The sequence below is a fragment of the Hyla sarda genome, chromosome 10 (genome assembly GCF_029499605.1).
Source record: "Hyla sarda isolate aHylSar1 chromosome 10, aHylSar1.hap1, whole genome shotgun sequence".
Lineage (NCBI taxonomy): Eukaryota > Metazoa > Chordata > Amphibia > Anura > Hylidae > Hyla > Hyla sarda.
Window position 1 is genome coordinate 51,790,493 of NC_079198.1, and position 18,059 is coordinate 51,808,551.

The 18,059-nt window shown below is 45.0% G+C and overlaps 1 protein-coding gene across 12 annotated transcripts in view; it reads left to right on the forward strand.

Moving 5' to 3' along the window:
• ZSWIM9 (zinc finger SWIM-type containing 9) overlaps positions 1–18,059 on the forward strand; it is a 124,410-nt gene that overhangs the window by 56,055 nt on the left and 50,296 nt on the right. Inside the window, exon 1 of one of the 12 annotated variants that reach the window (XM_056541816.1) lies at positions 4–331. The exons of the other annotated variants lie outside the window; for them this stretch is intronic. The gene's annotated coding sequence lies outside the window, so the exon portion shown is untranslated. Of the gene's footprint in view, positions 1–3; positions 332–18,059 lie in introns of those variants that run through there. 12 annotated transcript variants of the gene reach the window in all.

The following is an 18,059-nucleotide window of genomic DNA, read 5'->3' on the forward strand; positions in this document are numbered from 1 at the left end:
TTCCTGAAAAACTCCCAGAAAAAAAGTGTTGGTAGTTGTGAGCGCGGCAGTGTGGGTAGCATATGGCTCTGTGTTATTGAGACCAGCCAGGAAACGCTTCCTGCTGTTCACACTACGCGTGGGAGGCCACTGAGCGCCTGCTGTACTCTGCATGGCCGCCCAATGGAGCTCCAGGGCTAGGACTGTGTGACCTGGGGCCTTAGGGGATCTGACAGCGCAGAGCACCATCACAACTATTGCGAGGAGAAAGTGGAGGAGATGCCCATAGCAGCCAATCAGAATGCAGCTTTCATAGAAATAGGAGCCTATCAAACATGAGAGCCAGAATCTGGTTGCTATGGATACTTTCCCTTGTGTTTTGTGTGTTTGTGTTTTTTGCACCGTTTTGCTCAATTTCTACTTCTTCTGCTGCGGTTGTTAAAGCCTTTTGCTAGACTTGGAGAGAAGCGGCTGCTGTTCTATTCATTTATCCTAACTATGGACCCCCAGCAGTTGAAAAACTCCAACTCCCAGCATGCCTGGACAGCCAACAATTGTTTGGGAATGCTAGGAGTTGTAGTTTTGGAACATCTGGATGTCCACAGTTTAGAGGCCGCTGCTTTAGGGTATGTTCACACATTTAGATCACTTGCAGAAAATGGGCAGTGTTTCTGAACCAAAACAAATGGCTGGATGGAACACACAGTGGGTTTTGGCCTTATGGACACGTTTTTGTTTTTCCTTTATTATTGCCTTTTTAAAGCCATGACTCTTATTTTTTTCATCTACAGGACCATGTAAGGACTTTTATTTATTTATTTATTTTTTTTGCTTGATCAATTGTTCTTTTTAATTGTAACTTTTTTATTTTACCATAAAATGTACTGCAAAATAAAAACAAATGGGGAGGGAGGGGGTGGCTGTTTATTGGAGTAAAAAATCAACACATTTTTGCAACTTTGGGTTTCATTTTTAAGCAGTGCACTTTATGGTAAAACTTTCTTCTGTTTGTCAATGGGATTTCAATTATAAAGGAAATCTGTCATCAGTTTCAATTACTTGCAGCGGAATGGGATCAGATAAGTATGTGTTTTAATCAGTGTCACCTACACTACTTGTCTGTACCAAAAGCTTAGTGCAGGTGAAACTGATGCCAGTTTTCCTTTAACCCCTTAATGACCAAGCGTTTTTCTGTTTTTGCACTTACGTTTTGTACTCCTTACCTTTTTAAAAATCATAACCCTTTCAATTTTGCCCCTAAAAATCCATATGATGGCTTATTTTTTGCGCCACCAATTCTACTTTGCATAGGCTTGCATTGAGGGAGCGGAGTGTGACGTCACTCGGGGGCAGGGCCACGGCGTCACAATGCCCCGACCCCGTGATCGACAGTAATCAGACCCAGAGCAAACATGCTCCGGGGACTGATTTTAACAGGGTGCGGCGTGCAAGATCACGGGGGTCCCCAGCGCTGGCGTACCCCTTTAAAGTGACAGTGGTCAGAGGCGCAAAAAACGCTCTGGTCCTTAAGGTGAAAATGGGCTTGGTCCTTAAGGGGTTAAAAGTAATAAAATACAACTATATAAATATTTTCATTACTTAACCCGCCCTGCATGTACTGACAGACCGTGCATGCCGGGAGTTGTAGTTTTGCAAAAGCTGGAGGCACACTGGTTGGAAAACCTTCAGTTAGGTTCTGTTACCTAACTCCGTATTTTCCAACCAGTGTGCCTTCAGCTGTTGCAAAACTACAACTCCCAGCATGCCGAGACAGCTGTTTGCTGTGTTTAGGCATGCTGGGATTTGCAGTTTTGCAACATCTGGAGGGCTACAGATTAGACTACTGTATAGTGGTCTCAAACTGTAGCCCTCCAGATGTTGCTAGGCAACTCACAGGCTTCAGTAGGATCCAGGGAGCCGCATCGCTGTCCTCTTCTGCCGCTGATCGCCGCCCACTGCCACCGATGAGTTAGTGGACTTCGGCGCCTGTCCTTGCCTGTCCTTGTCAGTGATAGGCTGAAGCTCCGTGTGACGTGCCGGGCTAACAGGAAGTAAGAAGAGTACAGCCCGGGGACCGAACACCTGTACCAGAGCTCCGGGGGATCGTTGGCAGGTAAGATAAAGTGCGTTTTCTTTTATTTTGCAGCCCGGACGGGATAACATGAGAAAAGTGTGCACCGGAGTACTCCTTTAATAGCCAGCCGCGGCGATCGCCGCATGCTGGCTATTAGCGGCGGCCCCCGGCTACTGAAATCAGCCGGGGGTCGCATAGTACGGAGCGGGCACGAGTCGGAGCCCGCTCCATACACCCAGAGCGATGCCGTGTCAGATCCGGCCTGCCCGGCTCCACAAATGTGGAACTTTTATCTCCTGATGCCCAGGACATGCTGTTCCGGGCGTCAGTAGATAAAAATTCCACATCCCTAAAAGAATCGATTCAAAAATATTTTGAATCGATTCAGTATCGGCAAATGAAATTATCGCGAGAATCGATTTTTTTCTTACATCCCTATCAAGTAGTCACCAGGCATGCGGCCTTCTGAAGAAGTCACGGCTCCCCACGCTGTACTCACGCTCATTCAGGCTCTAATCACTCCTATTTAGACATGATTGACAGCCTACCTCTGAGAAATGACATCAGACCCTGACTGAGCTGCTGAATCATACCTAGATAGGTATTATTTGAGCCTGAATAGACGTGATTACTGCTCTGGTAGCCATGACTACTTTAGCAGCCGCACGCCCGACTGAGCCTCCTTTACATACAGCATGTGACCATTTATAAAAGTTGTTTACTTCACATTTATAGATCTACCAGCAGACATCCAGACATGGCAGAACACGTGATATTAACCTCTATTATGTGTTGCCACTCATTATATAGGGTAAAACTAGTGATTGGTTCCCCTTAAAGGGGTGGTCCCATGAAGTTGGCAAAATCGGTATGTATGCACCCCATACATATATGTAAAGGAGTACAATCGTGTGTGTATGTAATAAATATATATATATATATATATATATATATATATATATATATATATATATATCTATATCTATATCATCCTCTATCCCTGTAGTGTTCTTCTACCCCATGCATCTGATCACTTTCTAGTTTCCTCTCTGCACTCTGACCTCTCTGTTACTATGCAACACACACTTTCCCACACTCCTCCTGGCTTACATGCTTAGTGGAGACTGCCATTACCTTCAGGAGACTGCAGTAAGGGTGCATTCACACCATGTTTAGTTTATACAGTCACCGGATACGGTGGGGACATGTCAAAACCTTCTGCTACGGTATCCCTGCTGGACCCAGCCCGCATCTCCTTCATTTGAAAGAGCAGATTGGAGTCTGCGCCGTATCTAGTTTTGTAGCCGGACTGAAAACCATGGGATGCCACGGTTTTCAGTCCAGTAACAAACCTGGATAGATTTTTAATAGAAGTAACATAGTAACATAGTTCATAAGTAGAGATGAGCGAACTTACAGTAAATTCGATTCGTCACGAACTTCTCGGCTCGGCAGTTGATGACTTATCTTGCGTAAATTAGTTCAGCCTTCAGGTGCTCCGGTGGGCTGGAAAAGGTGGATACATTACTAGGAAAGAGTCTCCTAGGACTGTATCCACCTTTTCCAGCCCATCGGAGCACCTGAAAGCTGAACTAATTTATGCAGGAAAAGTCATCAACTGCTGAGCCGAGAAGTTCGTGACGAATCGAATTTACTGTAAGTTCGCTCATCTCTATTCATAAGGTTGAAAAAAAAAATTCCTTCATGACTCCAAATATGGCAGTCAGAATAAATCCCTGGATCACGTTCTGTCCCTATAAATCTAGGATCCATAACCAGTGATGTTATTACTCTCCAAAAATGCATCCAGACCCCTTTTTGAACTCTTTTACAGAGTTCACCATAACCACCTCCTCCGGGAGAGAATTTCACAGTCTCACTGCTCTTACAGTAAAGAACCCCCATCTGTGCTGGTGTAGAAACCTTCTTTCCTCTAGACGTAGAGGATGCCCCCTTGAAATAGATCATGGTAGAGATCTCTGTACTGCCCCCTGATATAGTTATACATTGATAGTGCATGTGATAGTACACCTGTGGGAATTCCGGTCCCCGCTACTCGCCGGGCAGGGACTGGACCAGGATGTATGCTGGAATCATTCAGCAGGCACCCTGTGCAAACCCCTGGGGGGGGGGCTGAGATTTTTTTTAGTGAAAAAATCTAAATTTTCATTTTCACGTCCAACTTTAGCTGAAATTTGTCAAACACCTGTGGGGTGTAAAGGCTTGTTGTACCCCTTGTTACGTTCCTTGAGGGGGTATTGTTTCCCAAATAGTGTGCCATGTGGGGCTTTAGCTCTTCTAGCACCATAGGGGCTTCCTTAATGCGACATGCCCCCCAAAAACCATTTCAGCAAAATTTGCTTTCAAAAAGCCAAATGTTGCTCCTTCTCTTGAGCATTGTAGCGCACCAGCAGAGCACTTTACATCCACATATGGGGTATTTCCATACTCAGAAGAAATGGAGTTACAAGTAAAAGTAAAACCTAAGCAAAAGTGGTAGTGATAAAAACTACAGATCATGGCGCAAAAAATGAGCCCTCATATTGCCCCATATACAGAAAAATTAGAAAGTTATAGGTGGTCAAAATAGGGCAATTTCAAACATACTGATTTTGTTAAAATGGCTTGAGATTTTTTTTAAGCGGTACAATTATTGAAAAGCATATAACATGGGTATAATTTTAATCGGATTGACCCACAGAATAAAGAAAACATGTAATTTTTACCAGAAAGTGAACAGTGTGAAAACAAAACCTTCCAAAATTTGCTAAATTGCGGTTTTCTTTTCAATTTTCCCACATAAATAATATTTTTTGGTTGCTTCGTACATTTTATGGTAAAATAAGTGCTGTAATTACAAAGTACAATTGGTGACGCAAAAATAAGCCCTCATATGGGTCTGTGGATGGAAATATAAGAGAGTTATGATTTTTAGAAGGCAAGGAGGAAAAAACGAAAATGCAAAAATAAAATTGGTCTGGTCCCTAAGGCCAAAATGGGCCTGGTTCTTAACCCCTTGGGGATGGAGCCCAGTATGACCCTAAGGACAGGAGCATTTTTTGCACATCTGACCACTGTCACTTTAAGCATTAATAACTCTGGGATGCTTTTACTTATAAATTTGATTCCGAGATTGTTTTTTCGTGACATATTCTACTTTATGTTAGTGGTAAATTTTTGTCGATACTTGCTAGGGATCGACCGATTATCGGTATGGCCGATATTATCGGCCGATAATCATGATTTTGGGCATTATCAGTATCGGCAATTACCTTGCCGATAAGCCGATAATGCCCCACCCACCGCACCGCGTCGCACCCCCTACCGTAGTGCTGGGCGGTATACCGGTATGAACCGGATACCATTTTTTTTTTCTCCTACGGTATGGATTTTTGCCCATACCGCTATACCGGTCGGGCCCCTCCCCCACCCTCCGAGTCAATAAAATAAAATTAAACTTACCTGTAATGGGGGTGGTCCGGGCCATCCATCCTTCCTACCTGTAGTGTTCGGCATTCCTGATGGAGGGTGAACCGGTCCGGGCTGTCCTTCTCCGGGGGTCCTCTTCTCCGCTCCGGGCAGGCTACGGCTTACTACGCTGCATAGACGCTGCTACACCGTGACGTCAGGTGTGTCGCTGCGCAGCGGCGTCTATGCAGCGTTACTAGGCCGGAGCCTGCCCGGAGCGGAGAAGAGGACCCCCGGAGAAGGACAGCCCGGACCGGTTCACTCTCCCCCCCGGAATGCCACTGGACACTACAGGAAGGATGGATGGCCCGGACCACCCTCCCTGGACGGTCCCTGCAGCAACTGGGAAGGTGAGTCAGGGTTCTGGGATGGACAGGGGTCTGTATAATATACTATACCTACAGTAGGCCCTCCAGCTGTTGAGGCCCTCCAGCTGTTGCAAAACTACAACTCCCAGCATGCCCGGACAGCCAATGGCTGTCCGGGCATGCTGGGAGTAGTAGTTTTTGCAACAGCTGGAGGCACCCCTAGGTGCGGTGTGGCGGTGATAGGTCTCAGGACCTCCGACAGCGGTGTCGCAGGGGGATAAATAGCTGATAACTTATACCGGAATATCGGTATAAGTTATCGGCTATCGGCCCTAAGCTCCCCAGATTATCGGTATCGGCCCTAAAAAAACGATATCGGTCGATCCCTAATACTTGCATCATTTCTTGGTGAAAAATTCAAAAATTTGATGAAAAATTTGCATTTTTCTAACGTTGAAGCTCTCTGCTTGTAAGGAAAATAGACATTCCAAATAAATGACATATTGATTCACATATACAATATGTCTACTTTATGTTTCCATAATAAAGTTGACAAGTTTTTACTCTTGGAAGACATCAGAGGGCTTCAAAGTTCAGCAGCAATTTTCCACTTTTTAGCAAAATTTTTAAAATTTGAATTTTTCAGGGACCAGTTCAGGTTTGAAGTGGATTTGAAGGGTCTTCTGGTTAGAAATACCCCATAAATGACCCCATTATAAAAACTGCACCCCTCAAAGTATTCAAAATGACATTCAGTAAGTGTGTTAACCCTTTAGGTGTTTCACAGGAATAGCAGCAAAGTGAAGGAGAAAATTCAAAATCTTCATTTTTTACACTGGCATGTTCTTGTAGACCCAGTTTTTGAATTTTTACAAGGGGTAAAAGGAAAAAAAATCCTCTCAAAATTTGTAACCCAATTTCTCTCGAGTAAGAAAATACCTCATGTGTATGTCAAGTGTTCGGCCGGCGCCGCAGTAGAGGGCTCAGAAGGGAAGGAGCAACAATGGGATTTTGCAGAGTTTTTCTGAAATGGTTTTTGGGGGGCATGTCCCATTTAGGAAGCCCCTATGGTGCCAGGACAGCAACCCCCCCCCCGCCCCACATCGCACACTATTATGGAAACTACACCCCTCAAGGAACGTAACAAGGGGTACGGTGAGCCTTAACACCCCACAGGTGTTTGACAACTTTTTGTTAAAGTCGGATGTGTAAATGAAAAAAAAAAATTTCACTAAAATGCAGGTCTTTCCCCAAATTTTACTTTTTTACAAGGGGTAATAGGAGAAAATGCCCCCCAAAATTTGTAACCCCATTTCTTCTGAGTATGGAAATACCCCATGTTTGGACGTCAAGTGCACTGCGAGCGAACTACAATGCTCAGAAGAGAAGAAGCGCCATTGAGCTTTTAGAGAGATAATTTGTTTGGAATGGAAGTCGGGGGCCATGTGCATTTACACAGCCCCCCGTGGTGCCAGAACAGTGGACACCCCCCCCCCCCCCCACATGTGACCCCATTTTGGAATTTCATTTTTCATTTTCACTGACCACTGTTCCAAAAATCTGCCAGACCCCTGTGGGGCGTAAATGCTCACTGTACCCCTTATTACATTACGTGAGGGGTGTAGTTTCCAAAATGGGGGTCACATGTGGGTATTTTTTTGGGTTTATGTCAGAACCGCTGTAAAATCGTCCACCCCTGTGCAAATCACCAATTTAGGCCTCAAATGTACATAGTGCGCTCTCATTCCTGAGCCTTGTTGTGCGTCCGCAGAGTATTTTACGCCCACATATGGGGTATCTCCGTACTCAGAAGAAATTGCGTTAGAAATTTTGGTATTCTCTTTTTTTCCTTTTACCTCTTGTGAAAATAAAAAGTAAAGGGCAACACCAGCATGTTAGTGTAAAAAAAAAAATTTTTTTACACTAACAGGCTGGTGTAGACCCCAACTTTTCCTTTTCATAAGGGGTAAAAGGAGAAAAAGCCCCCCAAAATTTGTAGTGCAATTTCTCCCGAGTACGGAGATACCCCATATGTGGCCCTAAACTGTTTCCTTGAAATACGACAGGGCTCCGGAGTGAGAGGACTAAATTAGGGATTACATAGGGGTGGACATTGGGAATCACTGGCGTAGAATACCCCTAACAGGGTGCCTCCAGCTGTTGCTAAACTCCCAGCATGCCTGGACAGTCAGTGGCTGTCCAGAAATGCGTGGAGTTGTTGTTTTGTAACAGCTGGAGGCTCTGTTTTGGAAACACTGCTGTACAATAAGTTTTTCATTTTGAATGGGGGGGGGGGGGGGCGCAGTGTAAGGGGGTGTATATGTAGTGTTTTACTCTTTATTATGTGTTAGTGTAGTGTTTTTAGGGTACATTCACACTGGTGGGTTACGGTGAGTTTCCCGCTAGGAATTTGCGCTGTGGCGAAAAATTTGCCTGTACGTTCACGTGGGGGGGGGGGGGGGGGGGGGCTTTTTCAAAACTACAACTCCCAGCATGTACTGACAGACCGTGTTTGGGCATGCTGCGATCTCCAAACTGTGGACCTCCAGATGTTGCAAGACCACAACTCCCGGCATGCCCAGACAGCAAACAGCTGTGTGGGCATGCTAGGAGTTGTAGTTTTGCAAGATCTAGCGGGCAGTATAGAGATAACTATGCAGTGGTCTCTAAACTGTAGACCTCCAGCTGTTGCAAAACTACAAATCTCAGCATGCCCACACAGCAAACAGCTGTCTGGGCATGCTGGGAGTTGTAGTTTTGAAACATCTGGAGGGCTACAGTCTAGAGACCACTATATTGGTCTCAGACTGTAGCCCTCTAGATGTTGCTAGGCAACTACTCACCGGCTTCCGTCGCATCCAGGGAGCCGTCCTCTTCTGCCGCACTCCGCCCGCCGATCCCCGTCGCCCGCAGCCTCCGGAGGGGTAAGTGGACGTCTGCGCCCGGTCTTCTTCGTTTTCCCTGTTCTGGCCCGCCTATTGTGAGTGGGCAGGACGGGGAAAAAGAAAGTAAAGCCCCCCCCCCCCGCCCCCGATCTGCTATTGGTGGTCGCGTCTAGACCACCAATAGCAGGGATAGGAGGGGTGACACCCCTGCCACCTCACTCCTATTGCTTCAGGGGGATCGTAGGTGTCTTAGACAACCGCGATCCCCCTTATATTCCGGGTCACCATAGACCCGTAATGACCCGGAATCGGCGCAAATCGCAAGTGTGAATTCACTTGCGATTTGCGCTGATCGCCGACATGGAGGGGGGTGGGCCCTAATGACCCCCCCTGGGCATTTGCACGGGGTGCCTGTTAAGGACCAAGGGCGTACACCTTTGCTCCCTGGTACTTAAGGACCAAGGGCGTACCTGTACGCCCGTGGGAATTGCGGGGACCGGACCAGGGTAACTGCTGATATCGATCAGCAGGCACCCCGCGCAAATGCCCAGGGGGGTCATCATATGTCGGCGATCGGCGCAAATCGGAAGTGAATTCACACTTGCGATTCCGGGTCATTACAGGTCTATGGTTACCCTGAATATAAGGGGGATCGCGGTTGTCTAAGACGCCTACGATCCCCCTGAAGGGATAGGAGGGAGGTGGCAGGGGAGCCACCCCTCCTATTCCCGCTATTGCGCATCTAGAAGTGACGTCCGATAGCAGATCGGAGGCAGGGGGGGGGTTTAACTTTCATTTTCCCTGTTCTGCCCACCCACAACAGGTGGGGCAGAACGGGGAAACGACAGAGGACCGGCGCCGAAGTCCACTTACCCTGCGGGCAACGATCGGTGTCGGAGATTGGCGGGCGGCATGTAGTGCGGCTGGATTCGACGGAAGCCGGTAAGTTGCCTAGCAACATCTAGAGGGCTACAGTCTGAGACCACTATACAGTGGCCTCTACACTGTTGCCCTCCAGATGTTGCAAAACTACAACTCCCAGCATGCCCAGAAAGCTGTCATGCTGGGATTTGTAGTTTTGCAACAGCTGGAGGGCTACAGTTTGGATATCACTGTGCAGGGAACTGTGGTCCTCTAGATCTTGCAAAACTACAACTCCCAGCATGCCCACATAGCAGTTTGCTGTCTGGGCATGCTGGGATTTGTAGTTTTGCAACATCTGGAGGGTCACAGTTTGGAGATCACTGTGCAGTGGTTTCTAAACTGTAGCCCTCCAGATGTGGCAAAACTGCAAATCCCAGCATGCCCAAACAGCTGTCTCGCCATGCTGGGAGTTGTTGTTGCGTACCTCCAGCTGTTGTATAACTACATCTCCCAGCATGCCCTTCGGCGATCAGTACATGCCGGGAGTTGTAGTTTTGCAACAGCTGGAGGCACACTGGTTGGAAAATACGGAGTTAGGGAACAGAACCTAACTGAAGGTTTTCCAACCAGTGTGCCTCCAGCTGTTGCAAAAGTATAACTCCCAGAATGCACGGTCTGTCAGTGCATGCTGGGAGTTGTAGTTTTGAAACAGCTAAAGGTTTGCCCCCCCCCCCCCCCCATGTGAATGTACAGGGTTTACAGTAAGTTTCCTGCTTCAAGTATGAGCTGCGGCAAATTTTTCGCTGCAGCGCAAACTCCTAGCGGTAAGCTCACTGTAAACCTCCGTCAGAGCCAATGTACCCTAAAAACACTACTCTACACTACACTAACACAAATAAAGGGTAAAACACTACATATACACCCCCTTACACTGCCCCCTCCCCACCAATAAAAATGAAAAACGTAATGTACAGCAGTGTTTCCAAAACGGAGCCTCCAGCTGTTGCAAAACAACAACTCCCAGCATTTCCGGACAGCCACTGACCAGGCATGCTGGGAGTTTAGCAACAGCTGGAGGCACCCTATTTGGGAATCACTGGTGTAGAATACCCCTATGTCCACCCCTACGCAATCCCTAATTTAGTCCTCAAATGCGCATGACGCTCTTTAACTTCGGAGCCCTGTCGTGTTTCAAGGAAACAGTTAAGGGCCACATATGGGGTATTTCCGTACTCGGGAGAAATTGCACTACAAATTTTGGGGGGCTTTTTCTCCTTTTACCCCTTATGAAAAGGAAAAGTTGGGGGCTACACCAGCCTGTTAGTGTAAAAAAAAATATATATATAAAATAAAATTACACTAACAGGCTGGTGTTGCCCTTTACTTTTTATTTTCACAAGAAGTAAAAGGAGAAAAAGACCCCCAAAATTTGCAACACAATTTCTCCTGAATACAGAAATACCCCATATGTGGGCATAAAATGCTCTGCGGGTGCACAACATGGCTCAGGAGTGAGAGCGGGATAAAACAAAAAATAGAACTGTCCGAATGGCGCCTTCCTTTGTAGGAAATAAAAAATTGCCGATCGGTTTAAAAGGCAATTTTTATTTTGAACAGAATAAAGTTAAAATAAAACAGGGTGCAACTTAAAAGTTTCGAATCTGGACCGGATTCTTCATCAGGCAGTTTCTGAAGTGAGAGCGCACCATGTACATTTGAGGCCTAAATTGGTGATTTACACAGGGGAGGCTGATTTAGTTACATAGTTAAATAGTTAGTACGGTTGAAAAAAGACATACGTTCACCAGGGAATTGAAGGGTAGGGGTGTGGCGCGATATTGGGGAAGGGATGGGATTTTATATTTCTTCATAAGCATTAATGTTATTTTGTTCCAGGAATGTATCTAACCCTGTTTTAAAGCTGTTAATTGTTCCTGCTGTGATGAGTTCCTCAGGTAGACTGTTCCATAAGTTCACAGTTCTTATGGTAAAGAAGGCGTGTCGCCCCTTGAGACTAAACCTTTTCTTCTCCAGACGGAGTGAGTGCCCCCTCGTCCTTTGGGGGGGGTTTAACCTGGAACAGTTTTTCTCCATATTTTTTGTATGGGCCATTAATATACTTATATACGTTTATCATTTCCCCCCTTGGATGTCTCTTCTCAAGACTAAACAATTGTAACTCCTTTAATCGCTCCTCATAGCTAAGATGTTCCATGCCCCATATTAGTTTAGTCGCGCGTCTCTGCACCCTTTCCAGCTCCACATTGTCCCTTTTATGGACTGGTGCCCAAAACTGAACAGCATATTCCAGGTGAGGCCGTACCAATGCTTTATAAAGGGGGAGTATTATGTCCCTGTCCCTTGAGTCCATGCCTCTTTTCATACATGACAATATCCTGCCGGCCTTGGAAGCAGCAGCTTGACATTGCATGCTATTCTGTAGTCTGTGATCTACAAGTACACCCAGATCCTTCTCTGCCAGTTTAATCCCCCCTAAGACATACGATGCATGCAGGTTATTAGTACCCAGATGCATAACTTTACATTTATCCACATTGAACCTCATTTGCCAAGTGGATGCCCAGACACTTAGTTTATCCAAGTCATCTTGTAACTTATGCACATCCTCTATAGACTGTACCGTGCTACAAAGCTTGGTGTCATCTGCAAAGATAGGAACAGAGCTGTTAATGCCATCCTCTAAATCATTGATAAATAAATGAAATAACAGCGGGCCCAGTACAGAACCTTGGGGTACACCACTAATTACCGGGGACCAATCAGAGTACGAATCATTGACCACTACTCTCTGGGTACGATCCATGAGCCAGTGTTCAATCCAGTTACAAACTAAAATTTCCAAACCTAAAGACCTTAACTTACCTGTCAGACGTCTGTGAGGGACAGTATCAAACGCTTTAGCAAAATCCAGAAACACTATATCCACAGCCATTCCTCTGTCAAGGCTTCTACTCACCTCTTCATAAAAGCAAATTAGATTGGTTTGACAACTTCTATCTTTAGTAAACCCATGCTGGCTATCACTTATAATACAATTATCCCCTATGTATTCCTGTATGTAATCCCTTATAAGTCCTTCAAACAATTTACCCACAATGCACGTTAAACTTACCGGTCTATAATTGCCTGGCGAAGACCTAGAGCCCTTCTTGAAGATTGGTACCACATTAGCCTTGCGCCAGTCCCTTGGCACAATACCAGACACCAGAGAATCTCTAAATATCATAAACAAGGGTACAGATATTACTGAACTTACCTCTCTAAGAACTCTTGGGTGTAGTCCATCCGGCCCTGGAGATTTGCTTACATTTACTTTACTTAACTTACCTTGTACCATCTCTACATTAAGCCAGTTCAGTACATTACATGATGTGTTACCAGCACTGACCTGGCCAATGTCAGCTCCTTTTTCCTTAATATATACAGAACTAAAGAGCCCATTCAGTAGCTCCGCCTTCTCTTGATCGTCCGTGACAACTTCCCCATTATCATTATTAAGGGGTCCTACATGCTCTGTCCTTGGTTTTTTGCATTTATATATCTAAAAAAATATTTAGGATTAGTTTTGCTTTCTTTGGCCACCTGTCTCTAATTTTGAATTTTTGCTGTTTTTTTTTTTTTTACATTTTCACAGATTTTGTTAAGCTCTTTGTACTGTTTAAATGTTATAGCGGTTCTGACATAAACGCCAAAAAATAAATACCCACATGTAACCCCATTTTGGAAACTACACCCCTCATTGAATGTAACAAGGGGTATAGTGAACTTTAACACCCCACAGGTGTTTCACGAATTTTCATTAAAGTTGCATGGGGAAAAAAAAAATGTTTTCACAAAAATGCTTGTGTTACCCTAAATTTTTCATTTTCACAAGGGAATATAGGAAAAATCCCCCCCCCCAAAATTTGTAACCCCATTTCTCTTGTGTATATAAATACCCCATATGTGGATGTAAAGTGCTCTGCTGGCGCACTACAATGCTCAGAAGAGAAGGAGCGACATTGGGATTTTGAAGAGAAAATTTCTCCGGGATTGAAGGCCACGTGTGTTTCCAAAGCCCCCATAGTGCCAGAACAATGGACCCCTCCCACATGTTACCCCATTTTGGAGACTACACCCCTCATGTAATGTAATAAGGGGTACAGTAAGCATTTACGCCCCACAGGTGTCTGACAGCGTTTTGGAACAATGGTCCGTGGAAATGAAAAATGTAATTTTTCACTTGCTCAGCCTACTGTTCTAAAGATCTGTCAAACGCCAGTGGGGTGTAAATACTCTCTGCACCCCTTATTAAATTCTGTAAGGGGTGTAGTTTCCAAAATGGGGTCACGTGTGTGTGTGTGTGTGTGTGTGGGGGGGGGGGGGGGGAATCACTGTTCTGGCACCACGGGGGGCTTTGTAAACGCACATGGCCCCTGACTTCCATTCCAAACAAACTCCCTTTCCAAAAGCTCAATGGCGCTCCTCCTCTTCTGAGCATTGAAATGCGCCAGCAGAGCACTTGTCGTCCACACATGGGGTATTTCCATACTCAGAAGAAATAGGGTTACAAATTTTGAGGGTAATTTTCTCCTATTACCCCTTGTAAAAATGTAAAATTTGGGGGGGAAAAATGCATTTTAGTGAATTTTTTTTTTTTCATTTACACATCCAACTTTAGGAAAAAATTGTTTAATACCTGTGAGGTGTTAAGGCTCACTGGACCCCTTGTTACATGCCTTGAGGGGTGTAGTTTCCAAAATGGTATGCCATGTGGCGGGTTTTCTGCTGTTCTGGCACCATAGGGGCTTCCTAAATGTGACATGCCCCCCAAAAACCATTTCAGAAAAACTCACTCTGCAAAATCCCATTGTCGCTCCTTCCCTTCTGAGCCCTCTACTGCGCCCGCCGAACACTTGACATACACATATGAGGTATTTCCTTACTCGAGAGAAATTGGGTTACAAATTTTGAGAGGATTTGTCTCCTTTTACCTCTTGTAAAAATTCAAAAACTGGTTCTACAAGAACATGCGTGTAAAAAATGAAGATTTAGTATTTTCTCCATTATTTTGCTTTTATTCCTGTGAAACATCTAAAGGGTTAAGACACTTACTGAATGTCATTTTGAATACTTTGAGGGGTGCAGTTTTTATAATGGGGTCATTTGTGGGGTATTTCTAATATGAAGGCCCTTCAAATCCACTTCAAAACTGAACTGGTCCATGAAAAATTCCGATTTTGAAAATTGTGTGGAAAATTGCTGCTGAACTTTGAAGCCCTCTGATGTCGTCCAAAAGTAAAAACATGTCAACTTTATGATGCAAACATAAAGTAGACATATTGGCCCTCATTTACTAAGAAAATCGGGTTGTAAGTCTATGTTGCTTTCTTACCCGACTGCTTTTTTCCCCTGATATTTATTATTATGTCGCATCCTGTTTGTCGCACGTGGGTTTTGTAGGTTTTGGTTTCCAACTCCTCTGAGCTGTCGGGAAAAAATCCACAACAATTCAACAAATTTGGGTTGGAAACCTTAATAAATACGTGGGAAAGCTCAGAAATGTCGGGTTACGCCCCTTTTTCGGGTTTGGGAGAATCCACATCGGGTCCGTCGGGAAAAAATGTCGCATAGTGTCGCAGACTGGCGCACGATGTCTGCGACATGGCGCAGACAAAGATGCGCCAAAAAAACCCAACAAAAGAGGTCGGGTTTAGAATAGTAAATGAGGGCCATTGTATTTGTGAATCAAAATATAATTTATTTGGAATGTCTATTTTCCTTATAAGCAGAGAGCTTCAAAGTTTTAGAAAAATGCAAAATTAAAAAAAAAAATTTCATCAAATTTTGGAATTTTTCACTAATAAATGATGCAAGTATCGCCAAAATTTTACCACTAACATAAAGTAGAATATGTCGCGAAAAAACAATCTCTGAATCAGAATGAAAGGTAAAAGCATCCCAGAGTTATTAATGCTTAAAGTGAAAGTGGTCAGATGTGCTCAAAACGCTCTGGTCCTACAGTGAAAATTGGCCTGGTCCTTAAGGGGTTAAACTCAAAAGGTCTACTGAGAATTTAATTCTAATTGTTACTGTCTATTTTTGGCTGTTAATCTGTGAAATCCCCAATCACTAGATGGCCTCCATGTTGGAAAATGCAGTCCGGTGTACATCTTGCTCAATGTATGCAATCCTTGAGCAGCAGTTTGAGGGTGCATACTGCTGTGTGAGATGTGTGCGAGTTTTTCATTTCGAAGCCCAGATCCTGGATCTAGAGGAGCAACTGGCAACACTGAGACGCATTGACAATTTGGAGAGGAGTCTTCTGCTCACTGAGCAAGTACTCTCTGGGGTAGAGGTGAGGGAGGATAGTGAGACGGAGGTGCAGGACAATCAGGCAGTGAGCTGGGTTACAGTTAGAAAACAGGGTAGAGGGAAAAGTGTTAGGGAGGCTAGTCCTGATCTGGCACACCCCAACATGTTTGCCCGGTTGGCAGATGAGGGGGATGCCATTTCAGAGCTAGCAGTACTGCAGCAGGACACTGCCTCTGACCGCCAAGGGGGTGTCTGCTCCAGTAAGGAGGGAGGTAGGAGTGCAGGGCAGGCCAGTCAGGTACTGGTAGTGGGGGACTCAATTATTAGGGGGACAGATAGGGCGATTTGTCACAAAGACCGGGATCGCCGAACAGTGTGTTGACTATCTGGCGCTCGAGTTCGGCACATATCGGCAGCAATGACAAAGTAAAAGCTAGGTGGAATGTCCTTAAAAATGATTTCAGGGACTTAGGCCGCAAGCTTAATGCAAGGACCTCCATAGTAATATTTTCTGAAATATTACCTGTACCACGAGCCACACCAGAGAGGCAGCGGGAGATTAGGGAGGTAAACAAGTGGCTCAGAAGCTGGTGTAGGAAGAAGGGGTTTGGGTTCTTGGAGCAGGGATGTGGAAATTGTATCGCCCGACGCCCGGGACATGCAGTCCCGGGCGCCGAGCAGGTGAATTCTTCAGGCATTTAGCACTGCTGCGGGCAAGCAGGGCGGAATGCCTGAGGAATTCACATATAACAGGGCTATCATTCTTTCCCAGTCACTAAACTCCTATAGACTATGCAGCCTATAGCGAGCTGCGCAGGACGTCAGCGTCCCGGCATAGGCACGTGCGATTGATGTCATTCATCGCACGCACCTCCGTCAAGACCGAGGATGCGGTCCAGCAACATAACCGCAGAGCCGGTGAGCCTCCAGGAGGGCACATGGGGATGGAGGACAGGTAAAAGCAGGGGGAGGGGGTTTGGTGAATCAGTGAATGATGTAGCAAAGGAGGGGGGGCTGAAATATAATAGCACAGGGGGGAGGGGGGGGGCTGAAATATAATGACACAGGGGGAGGGGGGGCTGAAATGGCACAGGGGGGAAATATAATGGCACAGCAAGCATCAGAGAAGGGGTAATATAACGGCACAGGGTGTGATACATGTGGGATGAACTGGCACAGGATGGTAGCAGCTTTTCTAATGTTGATACTGGTACTACGTTGTGAATTGTCGACGTGCAACGCGATGCATGCAATTGACAGTATAGCAAACTATGTAAGGGCGTCACCATGAAAAGTTTGGAAAGCTCTCACTTAGGGTGCATTCACACCACGTTTGTTCATTACAGTTCCCGTATCCAATTTTTAATCCATAACAGATTCCTCAAAACCTGACTAAACTGTATCAAAATGTGTGTACAAATTTTAACCTGTATAAGGTTAAAAAACGAATACGGTTAAAAAAAAATTTATGGTTTCATCCGTTTTTTAAGAAAATGTATAAGTTTTTAACTTTTCACTCCATTATGAATAACGTTTCACTTGTTTGATTGATATTCCAAGAAAAAAAACTGTACAAAGTCAAAAACTTGGAAAATTGCTGCTGAACTTTGAAGCCCTCTGATGTCTTCCAAAAGTAAAAACATGTCAACTGTATGATGCCAACATAAAGTAGACATTGTATATGAGAATCAATATAACATTTATTTGGAATATCCATTTTCCTTACAAGCAGAGAGTTTCAAAGTTAGAAAAATGCAACATTTTCATGAAATTTTTTGATTTGTCACCAAGAAAGAATGCAAGTAACGAAGAAAATTTACCACTGTGTTAAAGTAGAATATATCACGAAAAAACTATCTCGGAATCAGAATAATCGGTAAAAGCATCTTAGAGTTATTAATGCATTAATGCAAGTGACAGTGGTCAGAATTGCAAAAAAAAAAAGGGCTTAGTCCTTAAAGGAGAACTCCAGAATATAAAAATTGTCCCCCATTTTTTTGGGCCCCGGCAGCAGGTGCCGGTGTAGTGAATATTTGTGTGTCTTGAAGCGTTCTCACACTGCTGCTTAGCCTATCGCCGAGTCAGGACTTCACTGCGGCTGGTAACCAGGGAGAGGATCGTGGCGGAGACCGGAGCAGGTTAGCGGAGGCCCCGGGGGAGCAAAGG